This window comes from Saccopteryx bilineata, chromosome 1 (assembly GCF_036850765.1).
Source record: "Saccopteryx bilineata isolate mSacBil1 chromosome 1, mSacBil1_pri_phased_curated, whole genome shotgun sequence".
Taxonomy (NCBI): domain Eukaryota; kingdom Metazoa; phylum Chordata; class Mammalia; order Chiroptera; family Emballonuridae; genus Saccopteryx; species Saccopteryx bilineata.
In genome coordinates this window covers 162,246,911-162,265,762 of record NC_089490.1, presented here as the reverse complement: position 1 = coordinate 162,265,762, position 18,852 = coordinate 162,246,911, and the positions used below count along the sequence as shown (strand labels likewise).

At 45.5% G+C, this 18,852-nt stretch overlaps 1 protein-coding gene across 2 annotated transcripts in view; it reads right to left on the bottom strand.

Annotated features, from left to right (window-relative positions):
* Nucleotides 1-15,815, bottom strand: part of BLK (BLK proto-oncogene, Src family tyrosine kinase) — a 52,207-nt gene extending 36,392 nt beyond the window's left edge. Inside the window, exon 1 of one of the 2 annotated variants that reach the window (XM_066253417.1) lies at nt 15,680-15,815. The gene's annotated coding sequence lies outside the window, so the exon portion shown is untranslated. Of the gene's footprint in view, nt 1-9,187; nt 9,277-15,679 lie in introns of those variants that run through there. The other variant, XM_066253418.1, reaches the window with a different exon arrangement.
* Nucleotides 15,816-18,852: the final 3,037 nt, after the last annotated feature.

Below are 18,852 nucleotides of genomic sequence, written 5' to 3'. Positions count from 1 at the left end.
CTTCCACAGTTATTGAGTATGCTAAATAGTCATTATTTCCTTCTCTCCCACATCCATTGAGTTTTCTTGGGGAAATGGGAGAAGATAAAAAGTGTACAAAGCCCTCCTAGATTCTCTTTCTCTCAATAGACATTTGCAAGTGTTTCTTGAGTAGATCAAGAAGAAGGTCCCTTGGCCCTGGCTGATTGCCTCAGTGGTAGAGCTTCAGCTCGGCATGTGAAAGTCCTGGGTTCGATTCCCAGTCAGGACACACAGGAGAAGCAACCATCTGCTTCTCCACCGCTACCCCTTTCCCTTCTCTCTCTATCCCTCTCTTCCCCTTCCACAGCCATGGCTCAGTTGGCTCTGGACACTGAAGATGGCCCCATGGCCTCAGTTGCCAAGCAATGGAGCATTAGCTCCAAATGGGCAAAGCATAACCCCATAGGGGACTTGCTGGGTGGATCCCAGTCGGGGCACATGTGGGAGTCTGTCTCTCTGTCTCTCTACTTCTCACTTAAGAAAAATTTTAGAATTAAAAATTAAAATAAAAGAATAATAAGAAGAAGGTCCCTTGGGAAGTGACAACAACAGAGCAATAGCAGCTGCATTTCTGAGCTGCTGCCTGCTGTGCCGCAGGCCAGGGGAGGTCTCACTGCGCTGCATGCTCTCAGGTGGTCCAACGCAGGCTTTGCCAAAATTTCTTTCTTCTTTCTTTTTATTATGACCATCATTAAGAAGTACACTGCACATTGCAAGGTAGAGCATACCTAGGTGCACACGCATGCACCCACACCAGAGACAAAGGTCTACAAAACATCTCTTAGCCTACCTCAAGCAATGCCCAGAAATACCTTCTATTCAGTTCTATTTCTCCTTCTTCCTCTTCTTCCTCCTCCTTCTCCTCCTCCTCCTCCTCTTCTTCTTCTTCTTCTTCTTCTTCTTCTTCTTCTCCTTCTTCTTCTTCCTCCTCCTCCTCCTCCTCTTCCTTTTTCTTCTCTTCCTCCTCCTTCTTCTTCTCCTTCTCCTCCTCCCCCTCCTCCTCCTCCTCCTCCTCCTCTTCTTCTTCTTCTTCTTCTTCTTCTTCTTCTTCTTCTTCTTCTTCTTCTTCTTCTTCTTCTCCTTCTCCTTCTCCTTCCTCCTCCTCCTCCTCCTCCTCCTCTTCCTTCTTCTTCTTCCCCTTCTTCTCCTCCTCCTCTTTTTTTTTTAAATTTACATTGTGGTAAAATACACTTAACATAAAATCTATTATATTCACTTTTAAATTTCAATTCAGTAATGCTAAGTATCTTCAGACTGTGTGCAGCCAATCTCGAGAAACTTTTTGGCTTGCAAAATTGGAACTCCGTGCCCATTAAAGAAAAACTCATTTTCCACTTCGTCACCTTCTGGCAACCACCATTTTACTTTCTGTCCCTATGAATTTGACTATTACAGATACTTCATATAAGTGGAAACATTCCGAATTTGTCCTTTAGTTTCTGGCTTATTTCATTTAGCATAATGTCCTCAAGTTTCATCCGTGTCACAGCATGGGTTCAAATTTGAATATATTCATTCAACCGTGGCTATTGTGAATAATGTTACAATGAACATGGGTATACAAATATCTGAGACCCTGCTTTCATTTTTTTATATTCATTATAGCTTTTATGAGGTTCAGTATATTAAAATGCTAGAGCCACTGTGACCTATAAAAAAATTCCAATGATTTCTCTCACAAAAGACAGGCCAATGAGTTAAACACTCTCCAAGGCACAGACTTCTCCAAGTTACGGTAAACTCTGAAACCCAGCCGGGACAGGTAGTGATCTGTCTGGCTTCCCACATCTTGTTTATCCAGAGCCTTTTTATGCAATATTGGATGACTAGTCTGCCAGCTCATCACGTTTAAATCCCATGGAACTTAATCAATGTCCCCACCTGTTTGAGCACAGCTACCTCTTTCTGGCTGTTTAGAGGGCATTGTAGCATCTTGTAATGTCTGAGGGGCATCATTCATGATGCAATCTTGAGTGAGCCGCTTCATCTCATTGCTTCTGTCCCCTTGTCTGTAAGACGTGGGCTTTAGGTGGATAATCCCCATGTGGCCCCCAGCTCTCCAAGATTCCACTGTAGATTTATGGGGAACACAGGAGCAGCAGGGTCTAGGTGGTAACCTGGGCTCTGCTCAGAGCTTCAGAGAATGAGGATGGGACATGAAGATGAGACATGAAGGTGGAGCCCCTGCATTCTCATTACCTAGAGGAACCCAAGGCGCTGACCTGGAGATCCTATTAGAGTGATGCTCTGGTTTCTCTTCCCCTCTCAGCTCCCTCTCTGCCTGCTTCATGGTCCACGAATCACCAGTCTTCATTTCCACCACCCTCAGCTTCATTCCCCTGCTTTTGCCATCTCCACCTCTCAGCCCAGGGGCATCACTGTAAGATCTGAGGGTCCGGGCTCCTGAGCCGACACACAGTGTCATCAGTAGCCTCAGCCAGGCCCAGAGTGTGGACTGACCCTGGGACAATCGCGCCCTGCTGGGGTTCCACACCAGAGGCTCATCCGGGGATAAAGGGAGGGGGGTTAGGTCAAATGTGATAAAGCACAAAAATAAATATTCTATCCAGAACAAAAAAGAACTTTTGAGAGAATCTTGCTTCAGCCTTTCTTGAATACATAATTAGTTTTTTAGAAAAACAATCATATTATGTTGCCCAGAAAGACCTGAAAGTGAATAATCTGGGCTTTTCTATAAGATGAGGCAAAGGCAAAAAAAGATAAAAATCTAGGAAGTTTCTGAATGATTTTATATTGAATAAAATGACATATATGAAGTACTTAGAATGGTACCTTAACACATAGTAAGCACTCAGTAAATGTCAGTTATTATTATTTTAGCATGACACAGTAACATATTATACTAGTAACCCCCAAATCATCAAGAAACAATTATGTGTATTTATTTAGAAACCTATGTGATTTGGGCAAGATTTTAAAATCTCTCTGAGCCTCAGTTGCTTTATCTATAAAATGGAGCTAGGAATATGTTTTCTGCTTGTCTGGAAGAATCATATAATATCATTTATGTAACTTATAAATTATAGAGTATCATATAAAAATCTCTGTTGAGACCAGAATTATCAAGCTTAAAAGTTTAGAGCCATCAGTCTTTCAGACTATCCACACATCCCTGTGGGATAACTGGGACATCCATTGTACGTTGATTTCAATGCAGTGTTTAAAATGAAGATTTATATACGCTAATGATGATAGTAATTAGACCACATTAAGAAATTATAAAAAGTTCAGGAAAAAAAGCTAAAGGAACAGTTAATGTAATTTCTTTGGATGTTGTGGGGTCTGATGGAAGAACTAGTCTTCATTCAAGACGTAGTCCAGCCATCACCAACTCTGGGGAGACTTTCCTGGTACCTGTGTCCATGAAGTCACCCACTCCTCTGGCCACAGCACTTCCTATAACACCTGTCACAGTCTACTGAGCCTCTTGTTTAATGTCTGCCTTCTAAATTAGACTCCTTGTGGGTGCCTCAAGGGAAGAGGCTACTTATTTCTTTTCATCATTGTATCTTCAGGGCCCATCTCAGCATTCGGAACATGAGATATGCAGTAAATCCTTCTCTTCTTTTAAATGAACGAATGAATCAAACAATCAATTTAGGAAAACCTAAGTATAAGTAAATGCCTACTTATCTGCCTCCTCTCAATAATCCACTGTCATGAAGAGTAAGCAGATTAATTTACCAAGAACAATATTAGAAAGATAGCATTTATACCAAATCCAGTGTTCTTCTATACCCTGATTATTGATCGCTAATCAGAACTTTAGGGCCCATAAGGCACATCATTGATCTAATGTTTAATGTATTATATCTAAGATGCCCAAGATAAAATTTAATCTTTTATTGAGTGTTTATTTCCTATATGGCAGAAAGTCTTTTTCCTTTAAACCTACCAGTTTTTGGTAGTAATAATTGGTTAATTTAGCAGAGAATCCTGAAGGAAGCAAGGAGATATGAAATTGAATTATGCCCCATCTTCTTTGCCTCCTGGTATGCATACTTGAGTTTAAGGAGATTTGGAAGAGGATTACTAAGAGAGAAAGAAATCAAACCCATTTGGGAAGCCAAAAGTCACTTGCTGGTGCCAAACAGTTTGTTGTTAATAAAAACACATGTTTGAAAAGGCCCAGTGGTGTTTAGGAAGTTGTGCGCTGAAGTCTCCCACCCATTGGGTTGAACTGTTGAATTCGGTCTCTTGAATTTCAAAGTTATTTTGGCTCCTTAAACCTTGAGTGATAACATTTCAGTTTGATAAACACAGTTCACCTCCTATGGTTAATGCTTGTAGCAGGAAAGAACAGTTAACCAACCACAAATATTTCTGTGTCAGCCTGACTCTTTGGAGAGAAATGCAAAGCTTTAAAAAATGTCCACACATTTCCTTTAGTTACGAACCATGGGTGGCCTTGATCATGATAGAATCTCTTTAACATATTAGCAATTACCTTTGGTTGAAGAAGTAAAAATAGAAGTGACTCTCTTAACTCAAAGGTACTTACGCATAACGGGTATGCACACACAGACTTGTCAGGGAAGGTTCAAATCCAAGGTTTCTTACATGCCAGCTGTGTGCCCTTGGAAGTCCTTCAGAGCCTCACTTTCCTTATCCATAAATTGTGGATAGTATGTTTCCCAACCCACGGCTGGAGCTCTGGATGTAGACTCCTATCTTTAGGATTCTTTCATTTTAATCCCAGCTTCCCAAAAGGAAGCAGGGAACGGGTAGAGAGAGATCAGTTGTTTTTCAAAACAGTTTTGGGGTCACAGCTGCTTTGAGAATCTGGAGAGCCTACCGATACTCTCCCCAGTAAATACAGTTACGCACATACATGTCAAATTTTGTGTCCAGTTTTAGGATCCCTCCCCACCCACAACGATTCATGGACCTCTGATTAAGAACTTTGGTTTAGACTATGGGCCAAACACTTGGGTTTTGTTTCCTTATGAATCATTTCATTTCACAGAAAGGAAAGTTGGTTCTCTGGCCAAAGACCACATCAGTAATCCTAACCAGCAAATATAGTTGCTGACAACAGGGAACTAGATGAGAGAAGATGAAAAATTCAGGCCACTATCATCATCAATTTAAAGTCCACCCACTCCCCCCTAATATGAGCATTCATCTCGCTATATCATTGTCCCTCCTTGAAGGGATTAGGAAACAACAGTCTTCAGCAACGTGGCGATGTTCATAACGGCTCTGCAAACTACACGTTATTTTGCTTTTAATCATAGTTCTCTCCAGTGTTCAAAAAGAGGGCAAGTGACTAAATGTCTAGTTGAAATGATGAAATAGAGTTAACACAATGAAATATTATTGTAGCCTCAAAATTATCATTGTGAAGACACATAGCCATGGGAACGATGCCTGAGTTGTGATGAAAAAAAAAATAAGAAAGAAAGAAAACAAAGCAGAATCCAAAGCCATAAATCTTTCATCACTCCGGCAATGAAAAAGTGCATCATATGAACCAAGACAAGCAGCTCTTGGGTAAAAACGTGAGCTTGGTGGAATTATTGATGGGTTGTATGTTTTCAAAACAACTTTTTGGTATTATATAATTTAAAGTAAGGAGATAAATGATAAATCCGTACAAAACAGCCTGTTCTTCCAAATGGCTGCGGCTGATCTTCTAACTCTTGGCAGCTCAGAAATTGGCTTCCCTCCTGAGCAGGATGAGAAGGCAGACTAAGCCCCACAGACCCGGTCAGAGCCCCGCAGGCCTGGGCAAGCACAAACCTCAAACCTGCAGTGAGCGCGCCTTCACTGTTCCCAGCATCCGCCCATGTTCCCAGCAGACCCTGCACGGTTAAGGTCCTCAGCTTCTGAGTCTGGGCTGATGGGGCAACTGGCTCTTGCAAACAGCACGAGGAATTTCTGGTCTAATTTATGTGAGCCTCTGAGGTTCAGATTCACACCGTCCACAAGTAGGCTGATGCACAGAGACAGAAGTAAATGACTTGCCCAGGGCCACAAACCCTGCCCTGGTGGGATGGCTTTAGTGTCCCTCCCAAACTATGTCTGGGGCCTGACTGCCATTTGTTGGTGCTGGAAACGGACAGGGGAGCCCCATGGGGAAACCATGGGTGCTGGGAGGTTAGCTACTCTCATAACAGCCAACCAGAAAAAAATAACGAACAGCTTTCTGAAGAATAACCTACAGAAGAGGCAGCAGCTTCACCCATCAGGACGCTTGGCCTTCCTAAGTGTCAGGTCAGCACACTGGTCCTGAGTAAGCAGCGCGGGCTGCAGTGGAGCTCGACCTCACGGCCTGCCTTACCCCCTCATGCCGTGCCCCTGACTGCCTCTCTCACATCTGGGCTCTGGCACCTGCAGCCAGTGGGACACACACAGTAAGAACAGTGGTCGTCCACATCCTGCAGTCATGACATTTCCTTCCCAAAGTGCTGCTTCCTATGAACCCCTAGTTCCTGTGAACCCCTCCTTCTGCAGCTCCTCCATGAGGCTCTTCCGGCCCTCAGCGAGTGGCTCCCTTTACTAATGGCTCCAAAGAGCATGGCAGGACCTGTGTGACAGCCTTGTCACAGACTGATCAAAGTAAGAAGGATGGGTGAGCACGTCTGACTTCACAGCGACTCTGGCTTCTGCACCTGCAGGGCTTCATGCGAGTCTGGCTTCTGCGTGTTGTGATAAGTAATGACAATGGCTGATAATTTCAGAGCCAGGAGACCATGAGTCAGGGAGAATTCAGGACAGGACTGATCCCAAAGGCTGGATGGATGTGGGAGCAATGGAGAAGTGAAAGGTGACAGCAAGGAGGTTGGGTAGTGGGTACACAGGGGTGAGACCCACCAAGAAAGGCTAAGGAAGTTGGCATGTACTGACCCAGCCCAGGACAAGACAGGCCGTCTCTAGAGGGTTGTTTCTTCAGGGAAGACTGTGCTAGAGGCCTTCTAGAGAAATAGAAGCTTCCTCGGGCAGAGGCTTCTGGATGCCGTATGAACATGTCTCAAGCCTCTCTGTCCCTGGCTTTCCATTTCTGCCCAGTCGCTGTGCTCCTGTCTGCAAGCCAGGGCAGATTGCACAGCACGTGTGCAGTGTTCACCTTGGCAGCATGTGAGAGAAGCTTCCAGTGCTTTTCTGTACCACCCTGATCTGTGCTCCGCACATGATGAACGATCAATAGACTGTCTAGTGGAGAGGTAAAAGCACTGGATTGAAGTCACGTGACCTAAGTCAACATCTGGGCTCTGGCTTTCCAGCCTGGAGCCCTGGGCAGGTTCCTGATGACATCACAGGGTTGTTGTGAGGATCACATGAATGCATGTGCACAAAGCACCTGGCACATTACTTGGCATTCAAGTACTGGCAGCTATTTGAGTTTTGCCCAGTGTGTCTTACATGGCAAGTGGACCCATCACAGGGTTGACCGGAAAGAATGCTCAGAGGTTAATTAGTCTGTACCCTTGTTTGTCAGGGTTGGAACCTGAGCCACGAGAGAGGAAGTCACCTGCCAAGATGGTGAGGCCAGTGCCCAGTTGTAGAAATGCTGTCTTGGGGACAAAACTAGCTTGGCATGGACTAGCATCCTGGGCTCTCTGATCCCAGTGGTCCTGGTTTCTCCCCCACCCCACCGCACCTTGTTCCAGGCTCCTGCTCCTCTGCTCCTTTCCTAATGTAAGGACTGTTCTGTCTTGCGATAGCCCTCTGCACCCCGGGCCTGGTTGATCTTAGACACCCTCTCGGCTTTATCTCCACATGGGTTCTGTATACCCCTAAACCCTCAGTTCTACCCTCTGGAATTTTCTGATTACCCACTCCTAACTAAGCACTTGCCAGCCTCTTGAGCTGGATGTTGTAACTCCACTGGGGTCACCAGGCTCCTGTCCCTTTAAAGTTCCTCTTTGGAGCATTGTTCCAGGCTCACCTCGGCCTTTGCTAAGATGCCTGCTTACCCCACACTTCAAGTTTCTTCTGCAGTAAGAACCTTTCTCCCGGAGACACCGGGGGGTCAGGCACTCTCAGCAGGGCTGAAAGGCGGGCTTCTGAGCAGTTCAGACCTGGCCTCTTCTGTGTGTAGGCAGGTAAAGGAATGCCAGCCCCAGGGACAGAGTAGACCTAGAGCCTTCTTCACCTCTTTTGTCCACTACACTGTGGCCTCTCCCCCGGCTCCAGCCACCCGCGTGGAGCTGCTGGCCACACACCTGTCAGGCTCGGCTCTGGGCTGGAGGGTCTAGGAGGTGGGTGTTCTCTGCCTCCTCCAGACCCCCTCAGAGTAGAAGACAGTAATGTCTTGCCATTTGACAACAGAAATCTTATGCGATAGAAGAAGTGAAGAACGAGAAGGACTTTGAAGAGGATGGTGCTCCACTGACTGGATTTCTACCAAATGGATGAGGCGTGGGAATTTCTGTATGGGAATTTATTCATTCACCTTTGTTACAATGACATTTGTTGTAGTGGGTGGTTTGTTGTTTTTGATAGGTGCGTGTGTCTGTGTGTGTGCCTGTCTGTATCTGTATGTGCTATGTGTCTTTATGTGAGTGTGTGTGTGTCCATGTGTGTATATGCCTATGTGTGTCTATATGTGTCCATGTCTGGGTATGTGCATGCCCCACACCAATAACCCTTTTTCCTGGGGAGATTTTATTTTTTCCTTGTTATAAAATCTTTAAAACAGGGTCCACAATAGACCCCTTGGCCTTCGCCACCTGCCAAAAAGCGTCAGGATACCCAAGGCCTGAACTGCCAGCGCCCCTCCTCAGGACAAGTCGCATGGGGTGGTAGGTGGAGGCACGCTTCTCGCTACCTTAGCTGAAGTCACAGAGCAAGTCACTGCCCTGGAAACCTTGCTGAGCAGGTGCTCAGTGCAGACCGGCCCTCAGCCCTGCCCAGCACAACGAACTATAAAGTAGTTAACCATGAAGAGTCATCAAAGACCTTAGATATAAAACTATGACAACCTCATCTATGTGGACAAAGCCAGCTCCTAAAAGGTCCGTATCTGTCCCCCATTCTTCTTTATGCCTTTTTCTTCACTCAAGTCTCTACAGGTTTTCCAAACGACAGGAAAAGGAAGACCGAATGGGGAGATGACCTTTTTCTTACATATAGCACAGAATTGAGTAGGAGGAGAGGGAGAGGGAGGGGGAGAGAGGGGGGGGAAGGGAGGGGTACATACCAGAAGAGAGTGGCCTTTTGTGCAGGCAGCAGTTAGAGGAGCCTGATTTTTCAAAAGAAGTCTCCAAGCCCCTGAGATGAGCGTCACAGCACCATTCGTCATGGGTGCAATGAATGTTACAGTCATTGTCTACGCTCACCTTCATCAAGGGGCTTTTCCTGTGCCACAGAGGAGTGTGACCTTCTGTAAGGAAACTATTGCACAGGCAAATGAGATCTCCCCAAGGGCCCAGGCTCCAAGGGACATGTCAGTCAAAGAGCCTGTCCTCTCACCTCTGAGCCTCTGGGGGTGTTACTTTCATTTCCTATTAGTTGTGTTGGTGACAATGTAAAACGAAGGGGCCTGAAAAGATGTATTTAACAGGAGGGACTGTGGGCACTGAACCCTTTCCCTGGCAGCCCAGGAAGCAAGCAGCTTCGGCTGAGGTGAGGCCCTGGCGGCAGGATGGGCGCAGTGACCCGCTTCCTTCCTCGGCACCTGTGATAGGGCCGCCAGGCCTAATTGTCAAGAGAGACATGAGCAGGTGTCTCCCTGACGATCTCAGCCTCAGACAGTTACTGACAAGGAGAACTCTGTATTTCACTGAGTCCTGGTCCACTCTAGAAACATCTCTGCCTCATACTTATAGCCGACACTGGTGACAAATGACTCCCAGGAATGGAACTTGGAGCAGGAAGAGAATCCCACATTGACCAAGGGACATACCGAACAGCTGTCTTCTCCCCTTGGGAGTTAACCAGAAGCCAAGCTTTCCCACACTTGCAGCCTCAAACCTTCCGAATTTGATAAAATCCAATAAAAGCCATAAACACTCTTTGCAGAAGGGTTGCTCTTGTCCTTTGAAGCATGCTTACAAGTCAGGAAGCTCATAGGCTTTATGGAACTTATGAGGGGACCACGCTTTCCTTCAGTTAGGTCACCAACTGCAGCAACTGGTAAGGGACATGATGGCTATCAGGAGAGGGTCTCTATCTAGGGCGGTGTACACCCCATCTTTCTCTGCTACCAAGTACACAGCAGGACACCTGGGATGCCTGAACCAGCTCTGCCAGGCTCAGAACCCAAGAAAGCCTAGGAGGTAGGTTATTTTTTACTTGTCCCTGCCCAGCAAAGCCAGATGCAGACATGACGCTGAGCTGTAGTTTGGCACTGAGATATTCCGACCCCCAGTTAGCAGTGTGCTGAGGAGAGCTTGTGCGGGTCCATAAAAGCCAACTGTTAAAGTTGGGGGAATTTTGTGAGCTATCTGTTAAGCATGTCATTATTCAAAATTAAACTGTATAAAATTAAAATTAAATTATATAAAATATAACTAAGTGAATATATTAAAAACAAGTAGGAAACAAATTTCCTCACTTACTAGTTATTTTACTACATCATACTATTATCTCTGCTCTTATATTTACATCAATTGTATTTGGATGGTGGAAATACTGTGCAATGGTGTGGTACTGCATGTCCGCTTCTAACTTCTTGTTCAGGTAAGTCATGTTGGTTGCTTGAAATTGGCAATGGTGGGAATGTTTACACCACAGGAATAGGCAAGTGTTACAAATCATGGATTCATTTGTTTGGTTGATTTTCCAAACTTAGGTGCAAACTGGACCCAAGGTGTTCTGGAATCCAAAACGGAGTCAGTGTTCATAAGACATTCGTTGCTCCAAGAGATTCTGGTGTCTGGATCCTAAGAGTGATTCTCCCAAGGGTCCTCTTAGAGCGGTTGCAAGTACAACAGTGGCGGCAATCTTAATGGCATGGCTGCAAGAATGCCACAGTGAGTGTCCACCTCGTCTGCTATAGCAGCTTTCAGCACAAGCCTAGGATGGCACGTACTCTCCAAGACGGGGCAACCCAGTCTGATTCTGGATCGTGGTTTCCTAAACAGCCCAAGCGTTGAGATCCAGATGTACGTCTCTCAGACTGACTAGCTCTGTACAGGGGCAACACCTAACATATCTGGATTCAGGTTTTTCAATCTTATTAAATTCATGTCCTCTTTTGAAAAACAGAAAAATCATGCTCTTGTTATTTGATATTTCAAAATAAATATTGTGTATAAAAATGTCTTAGAAGTTACAATGTGACATGTGCCTTATTAAATTACAAGGACTCTTCTGGTCAATTCTTACATAGAGAATTGAATAGAATCTAGATTGTGAACTTTTCAGTTTCAATTCACCAAAGAATTAGGGCTTTGAGGTTTGAGCCTTATAACCCTGTGATGTGCTATTATCAACAAATAAAGAAATAAGACTCCAAGCATAAGTCGCCCACCTGAAGTACGCAAGGCTGCCAGTATACAGTGAGGCCAAGCGATTGTTATTTCATGAAGACATTTGGTGATTTGCTCAAGGTAACACCGCCAAAAAGTGGCAGAACTGAACCTTGAGCTCAGGCCCTCTGGTCAGCAGGCCAAGGGTCCTTCCTCTATGCTACAGGACCTCTCAGGCATGGCTTCTTGTTTTTTCACTTTCTTGTATCCATAACACACTGAGAGATAAAATTAAATTATCCTTAGTAAATATTGGACTTGGTGATTCCAAATACTTTGGGGCTGGCAAATTTTGGGGGCAATCTGATGAATGCTTTGCAGAAAAGTGTGCATGTCCACAAAAGTTTGCATACAAGTACAGGGAGTGCATGGGACCCATGCAACTCACCAGGGATCCATGGTCACAGAGGTCAGAACTCTTGACTTCATTCATTAAGTGCAAAGCATCTCATACCCTTGTGGATACCACATGAACATACACAAACATTCCCTACACTTAAGTAACACGAAGGGTCAGAACTTTCTTAAATTTTGTCCTCTGGTGCCTTGCTTGCCTCAACCTGGTCCTGGTCAGCAGCCCAGGTATCAAAATATGCAAGGGCCAGAGATGACAAGGCACCCAAGGGAACCTTCATGGTTTTGGAACTATCAGCCCTTTGTGAGGAAGCATGAACCACACAGTGGCCAGTGGGGAGTGCAGGCCACGCAGGGGCAACAATGCCCATAGCAGAGCATCTTCTGTGCTTCAGGACCTGTGCTATGATCATCTTGTTCAATTTAGTTCTCACATCTGTGCTTGGAGCTGGATGCAACTGTTCCCATTTCATAGAGAGCTAGGCCATTTGCTCACACTCACCCCTGTGACACATGGCAGAGCCAGGCTCTGGTATAAAATTGGCTGGCCCAAAGGCCAGCACCTTTCTCTGGCACTCATGGCCTTGAAAGGAGCAGAACATGCCAGAGACCTAGTAACACCCATCTCCTTCTGCAAGGGCTCTTATTATAAGCCCATGCGTGGATGGCACTGGAGCTCACTATGGCTAAGAGGCTAAGAGTGATCATTGTATCCTACATGCTTTTCCTCCTTCAAGGTTTCTTCCTCATGTCTTAATCTTCAAGTGCATTAAAAAATTTGTCCTTGCCTGACCTGTGGTGGCGCAGTGGATAAAGCGTCGACCTGGAAATGCTGAGGTCGCCGGTTCGAAACCCTGGGCTTGCCTGGTCAAGGCACATATGGGAGTTGATGCTTCCTGCTCCTCCCCCCCCTTCTCTCCCTCTGTCTCTCCTCTCTCTGTCTCTCCCTCTCCTCTCTAAAATGAATAAATAAAAAAAATTAAAAAAAAATTTGTCCTTGTTTCTTTCACTCACGAACCATTCCACAGGGTACCCCTCCCCCACCTGGTGTCAGGCACTGTCATGGGTGCTGGGACCTAGAGGAGGATGGAAGGAAGACCTGGTCCCTGTCTGACCAGGAGGACAGACTTGGTCCTTTTCCTTTGGACCTGAGGGGCAACAGATCCTCAAACAAATAGCCGTACGCATGTGCTGGAGGTTCTTGGGGACACGGGAATAGATTTGGGCACTGGTGACAGAAAAGAGAACATTGGTGCTGGTCCTGAGAACCAGAACAAGTGGGACTTGCCTAGATGAGAAAATGGGTCAGCGATGCCAGGCAGAGAGGCCCACAGGGGCACGAGCCGGTGCATTTCAGCAGCGCGTGTCTGGTGTAGTCAGAGCATGTGGGTTGGCAGTGTGGGCAGCAGGAGATGTGACAGGAAAGGCAGTTTGGCCCACTGGTAATCACCACTCTTCAGTTTTGATCTTCATCTAAGTGTCGTGATTTTCATCTAAGCACTGTCTTCCTGTGGCTTCATGATTCTCTTTCTTTCCCTCCTCCTTCTGAGCACTTTTGTAATCTGGTTGAGACATCACCTTTGAACAAGTGCACACCTGCAGTTCTGTGTCTGTGGAGTGTGTGTGTGGGGGGGGAGGAGGGGACGTAGGGTGTCAAACTTCTCTGTCCCCTGTCCCCTCTCCACACACCTGAAGCTCACAAGTAAGGATGCTGGCCCCTGGTGGCCTCATCTGGCTGCTGCAGATTCTAGGGCAGCAGAGTGAGCTCCCAAGGCCAGGTTGTCACTCAAACAGAAACTGGCTGTTGGAGTAGTCTCACTCTAGGTCCCCAAGGCCACAGCTTACTCAAAGGAGAGTGTTTTCCAGCACAGCTCACAGTTGCTTGGATGACCACAGATTCCGTGGGGATGAGTGAGCCCAGAGGACAGCAAATTTCATCCAGGTGTTTTAGGCAGGGTCCGGACCCCCACTTGCCTTCACTCTTGACCTTCTGTTTCCTAACCAGGGCAGAGTCGGGTTTGGGTAGCTGGGTATGCACTTGGAGGCTCAAGAGCCTATTCCAGCCCAGTGTGCTCAACTGGGCCAATAAAAGGTGGGGTTCCTGGCTCTAAAACCCCTGGCACAGAGTGAGGGCTCAAAAAATGCATGCTGAATGAGAAAATAAATGAGCGGTGAGAAATACCATCAAGAGAGGGAAATAAAGAGCTTCCCTGGAATAAGGTGGGGGTGGGAGAGAGAATGGAAAATATGCAAAAGGTCTGCTATGTCCCAGAATGTCAAAGAGGGAGTGGGACCGCGGGGCCGGGGTGTCCATTTTCCCAAACATGTTCAGATTTTGACCACTTCTGTTTTAAAGCAGGACAAGTATAAATTTTCTTATTGCTTTAATTTCAAATATGCTGCTCACAAAAATTAGGGGATTTTTTATAGCTTCATATTCATTTTGAAATATTCCCTAATTTTTGTGAGCAGTATAATTTTGGGTTTATGAAAAAATTACAAAGATAGTATAGAGGCTTCTCGTCTACCCTTCACTCAGCTTCCCCTAATGTTGACATCTTACCTCACCATGGTCTGTTTGCCAGAACTAAGAAATTTCCATTGGTACAATGATATCAATTCATATATTAGACCTTATTCAGATTTTACCTAATTTTCACTAATGACTTTTCTGTTGTTCCAGGATTCAGTCCAATCCAGGATGTGAACTCAGGGTTAGGTTGTCACATCTCTTACTCTCCTCTGATGTGCGACAGTTTTTCCCCATCTTTCCTCGTTTTTCAGAACCTTGACAAATTTGAAGTCAGATATTCTGTAGGATGTCCCTCGATTGAAGTTTGACATTTTTTCATGACTAGACTGTGGTTACCCCTTGGGGAAACAAGAACACAGAGGTGCAGTATTTTCTCCTTGTATCACAGCAGAAGTTACACAATATAGGATTTACCCCTCAGATGTTAACCTTGACCACCTGCCTAAGTGATGTTGGCCAAGATTCTCCACTGTAGAGTTTCCATTTCTCCCTTTTCATCTTCACGTCCAGCCTCACTCAGGGTGAGGAGAACCCAGCTCCCTTCTAGGAAAGAGGAGTATCTATACATGTATTGTGCAGAATTCTTCTCTAGAACTATGGGAGCACAATGATAGTGATTTTCTTAGTTCCTTGGCAATGTGGATAGTTGAGGGTGAAAGCAGTGGTCAATTAGGAAATGACTGAAGAAGTTGTCAAAGCCTTAGAAATTTTAGACATTCTCTCAAATTATGTTATCAACTGCTCTTTTCATAGTTGGCCAAATAGATCTCTGAGCTAAAAAGGTCATTATTAAACCTATTCCATCACCCTAGTCCAATGTCTGGAAAATGGAAAACCTTTTTTTAAAAACAGACAAAATAAATAAAAACAACAACCAACCGATCACTTCCCTTGAGCCAGACACTCCACATGCGCCACCGTGAGCCGCCCTCCGCTCTGCCCCGCAGCTAGCGTTTCCTTCTGCTACAGGGAGGCCGACTGACCTTCTGGGAGCCCACACAGCTGGCGCGTGTGTGCCCAACCCTATCCCCAGCCTTGTCTCTTTTTCCTCTGTGGCATATTTATGCCTTCTCTAGCTTCAGAAGTCCAAGAAGCAGAATCTACCCTGGCTGGATGAACTCTTATAAATCAAAAAAACTCTCTAAAATTAAAACAAACCATTGAAGGAGCAATCTATTCATAGCTGTGGCTCAGGTCATAGTAATGTTGTCTCTCTCCTATAATATCCATAGCGATGTTCCTGCCTGCTTTCCCCTGCCACAGGCCTCAGAGTGCTATTTGCACAGTTGAAGGAAATGAGATGGTCTAAAAGGCAGAAGATGCAGAGACTTACCTTGGCAACGCTCAGTGGCTTTTCACCATAGTTCTTCACTCAGCATCCTTGTGGGGCAGCAGTCTTCTAACTATAACCAGGAATTCACGATATCATCCTAAAGGAAAAGGCCCTCACAGCTATCTCAATCAGTACACACAGCTCATGGCTTCCTGACTAAGCAAAGACCAGGCAGAGATGATAGGCTCTCCGGTCTGTGGTCAGAGCTGCACAAACCTCCCCTAAGGGGCCCCGCCCCTCTTGAGCACTTCGAAAGCTTCCATGGGCTTGCTGGGTCCAGTGGTCTAAAACAGCCCAGCAGGAAGGACCACGAGCAGCTGGTCTTCCTCTGGCCCTGTGCTACCATAAAGTATTCTCATGGGGTTTTGGTTTACCAGCATGAGTGGTGTTTCTCCTACAAGAGTCTGGCAGAGTTAGTAAACCTTCAAGCTAACTCTACCAGGTATTTTGCTCTGTCCAGCAGCACTTGTCAGCAAGACAAGAAGGAGCTTGGGATCTGCTGCCTGGTGCGTCTGTGCAAGCCAGGACCACCATTTCCTCAGCCTTGTTGGTTTGGTGTGGTTTTCCAAACAGTGCTGGTAACACCTGGCCCATGAGCACAAATGACAGAATGGGGGTGAGAAAGGGCACAGAATTGGCTCTCAATAAATGTTACTTCTTATTTTTTTAATTAATTTTTTTTATTTTTATTAATTTTTAGAGAGGAGAGAGAGAGAGAGAGAGAGGGAGGAGCTGGAAGCATCAACTCCCATACGTGCCTTGACCAGGCAAACCCAGGGTTTCGAACCGGCGACCTCAGCATTTCCAGGTCGACGCTTTATCCACTGTGCCACCACAGGTCAGGCCACTTCTTATTTTTTTTGTTTGTTTGTTTTTTATACCATCTAGCCAGTCATCGATTCTGGCTACAGAGTCTCTTCAATGTGCTACTTCACTTGGCTATGGATCCTTGGAGGAGCAGAGAGTGATGAAGGCACTGGGAAAGGACCTAGTGTGGTTAGGGGCCGTCCTGGGCTCCACCAGCGGAGGGGCCAACAGGACCAAGAAGGTTGCTGAGATGGCCTCTGTAGACTTGCTGGTCCAGCCAGAGAGGTGAGCCACTGGTCACCTGCTTTCTTTCTTTCTTTTATTTATTTATTTTTTTTACAGAGACAGAGAGAGTCAGAGAGAGGGATAGACAGGGACAGACAGACAGGAATGGAGAGATGAGAAGCATCAATCATTAGTTTTTCATTGCGCATTGAGACACCTTAGTTGTTTATTGATTGCTTTCTCATATATGCCTTGACTGCGAGCCTTCAGCAGACCGAGTAACCCCTTGCTTCAGCCAGCGACCTTGAGTCCAAGCTTGTGAGCCTTTGCTCAAACCAGATGAGCCTACGCTCAAGCTGGTGACCTTGAGGTCTCGAACCTGGATCGTCAGCATCCCAGTCCGACGCTCTATCCACTGCGCCACCACCTGGTCAGGCTCTTTTTAATTTTTTTAATTTAATTTTAAAAAATTGGGGGGGGGTCATCCGCTTCATGACCCATGCACCAAAGGGAGCCAGTGAGTGGGTTCCTCTCCTATCTCTCTGTCTGGAAACCTTAGGAGATAGAATTCAGATAGACCTGCTTCTACCCCTGGCCTGGGTCCACAGTGCACAGTCTGTTTTCTCATGAAGTGTCTTTCCTTGAATTTTAGAACTAAGACAATACTTCGCTGTGAGTTCCTGGTGGAAAAGAGTGTTTTGACAGATGTTCATTGCAACATAGAGTTCTCAGGTTCTAAGGCTCCTTGGAAACAATCTGCTTAATTTCCTCAAAAGGTTTTTGTGAGAATAAATAGATTAATACATAAAAGGGTCTATTTCAATATTTAGAATTTAGTAAACTCCAAAGAACTGGCAGCTGTTGTGACTATGCCTAATCAATGTTCCATATCCAGTCTTTAAGAATGTTTTGTCTTCTTCTGTTCCTGGTAGCAAAGGCACCAGAACAGTGTCCAGATCTGGCTGTGCTCAGTCAATTGTAGCTATTATAAATTTATTATTATGTTCACCTCCTGACACCTGAGAGTTGGACCTAAGCATTAAATACAAGTTGAGAGAATCTCAAACTGCTTAAACTTATCATTTGAGAGGAGATTATTCAGTCCTGTGATTTCAATTCAATTAACACAAAAGAACTTGTGAATGTCTGCTGTGTGGTAAGCGCCCACTAGAGCTAGGGGTAGAGATAGAAATAGGCGTGACCAGGGACTCAGCCTATAGAGCGTGGGAAGGGCGTCCAGTAGACCATTATAATAGGGCAGGGTAAGTGCAGCCACAGAAGTCCCCACAAAGCACAGTATTAGAATAGAGGCAGGGCCAATACCTCCATCAGGGATTATTGGGGGAAGTTATCAAGGAAATAGACGGCTTTGAATATGATTTGTGACTAAGAATCCTGCAAATGCTTAGAGGCAGACACCTAAGTTGAACCTTTTACTGAACAAGAAACCAGTTTTGTTGCCTAATTACGTCTAATATCTTTATCAGTGGGGACAAATTAAGTAACTTTAGGGCAACTTTTATGTACTTGGACCTGAGGACACAGAGAATATAGTGGGTGGCAGGAAATCTGCCTTACTAAGGGAAAAAAAAATCCATTTTCCTCTGATGCTGGCTCATCTATTTAATTAAGGTTGGAGTGAGAGGAATATGAGAGTTTTCAGGGAAGGGAGGTTCAAGGTAAGCCAGCCTTTGTATTGTGTGGAAAAAAACTTCATCTTTCTGTCTACCTCCAGCAGGGGTTGGAAAAAAAACCCAAAAAAACCCCGAAAACAATTCCCTCAGCAACTCAGAAAAGAACAAGGAAATGACCTTGCTGGTGGGTTTCAGATGTCTGAGCAGAAGTGAAAGTTGCTTTCAGCTATTTTCACTCTCACACGGTAGGTCGTTAGGTCGTGGAATCCATGAGAACAGCAGGGGGGGGGGGGCGGGAAGGACCCAGGGAGAAGATGGGAAGTACTGAGATGTGTTAGGTAAGGCTGGGGAGTCCTTCTCAGACACTTCTGTTCAAGGCCCTCAGAGAGTGCTCTCAGGGCTGCACTGAGACTAGACCTGGGCCCTGAAACCATTCAGTGTTCAGCTACACTGGCTTCCTCATTTATTTTTGCACATTTGCAGTGACTTATGCAAAATCTGGAGCTC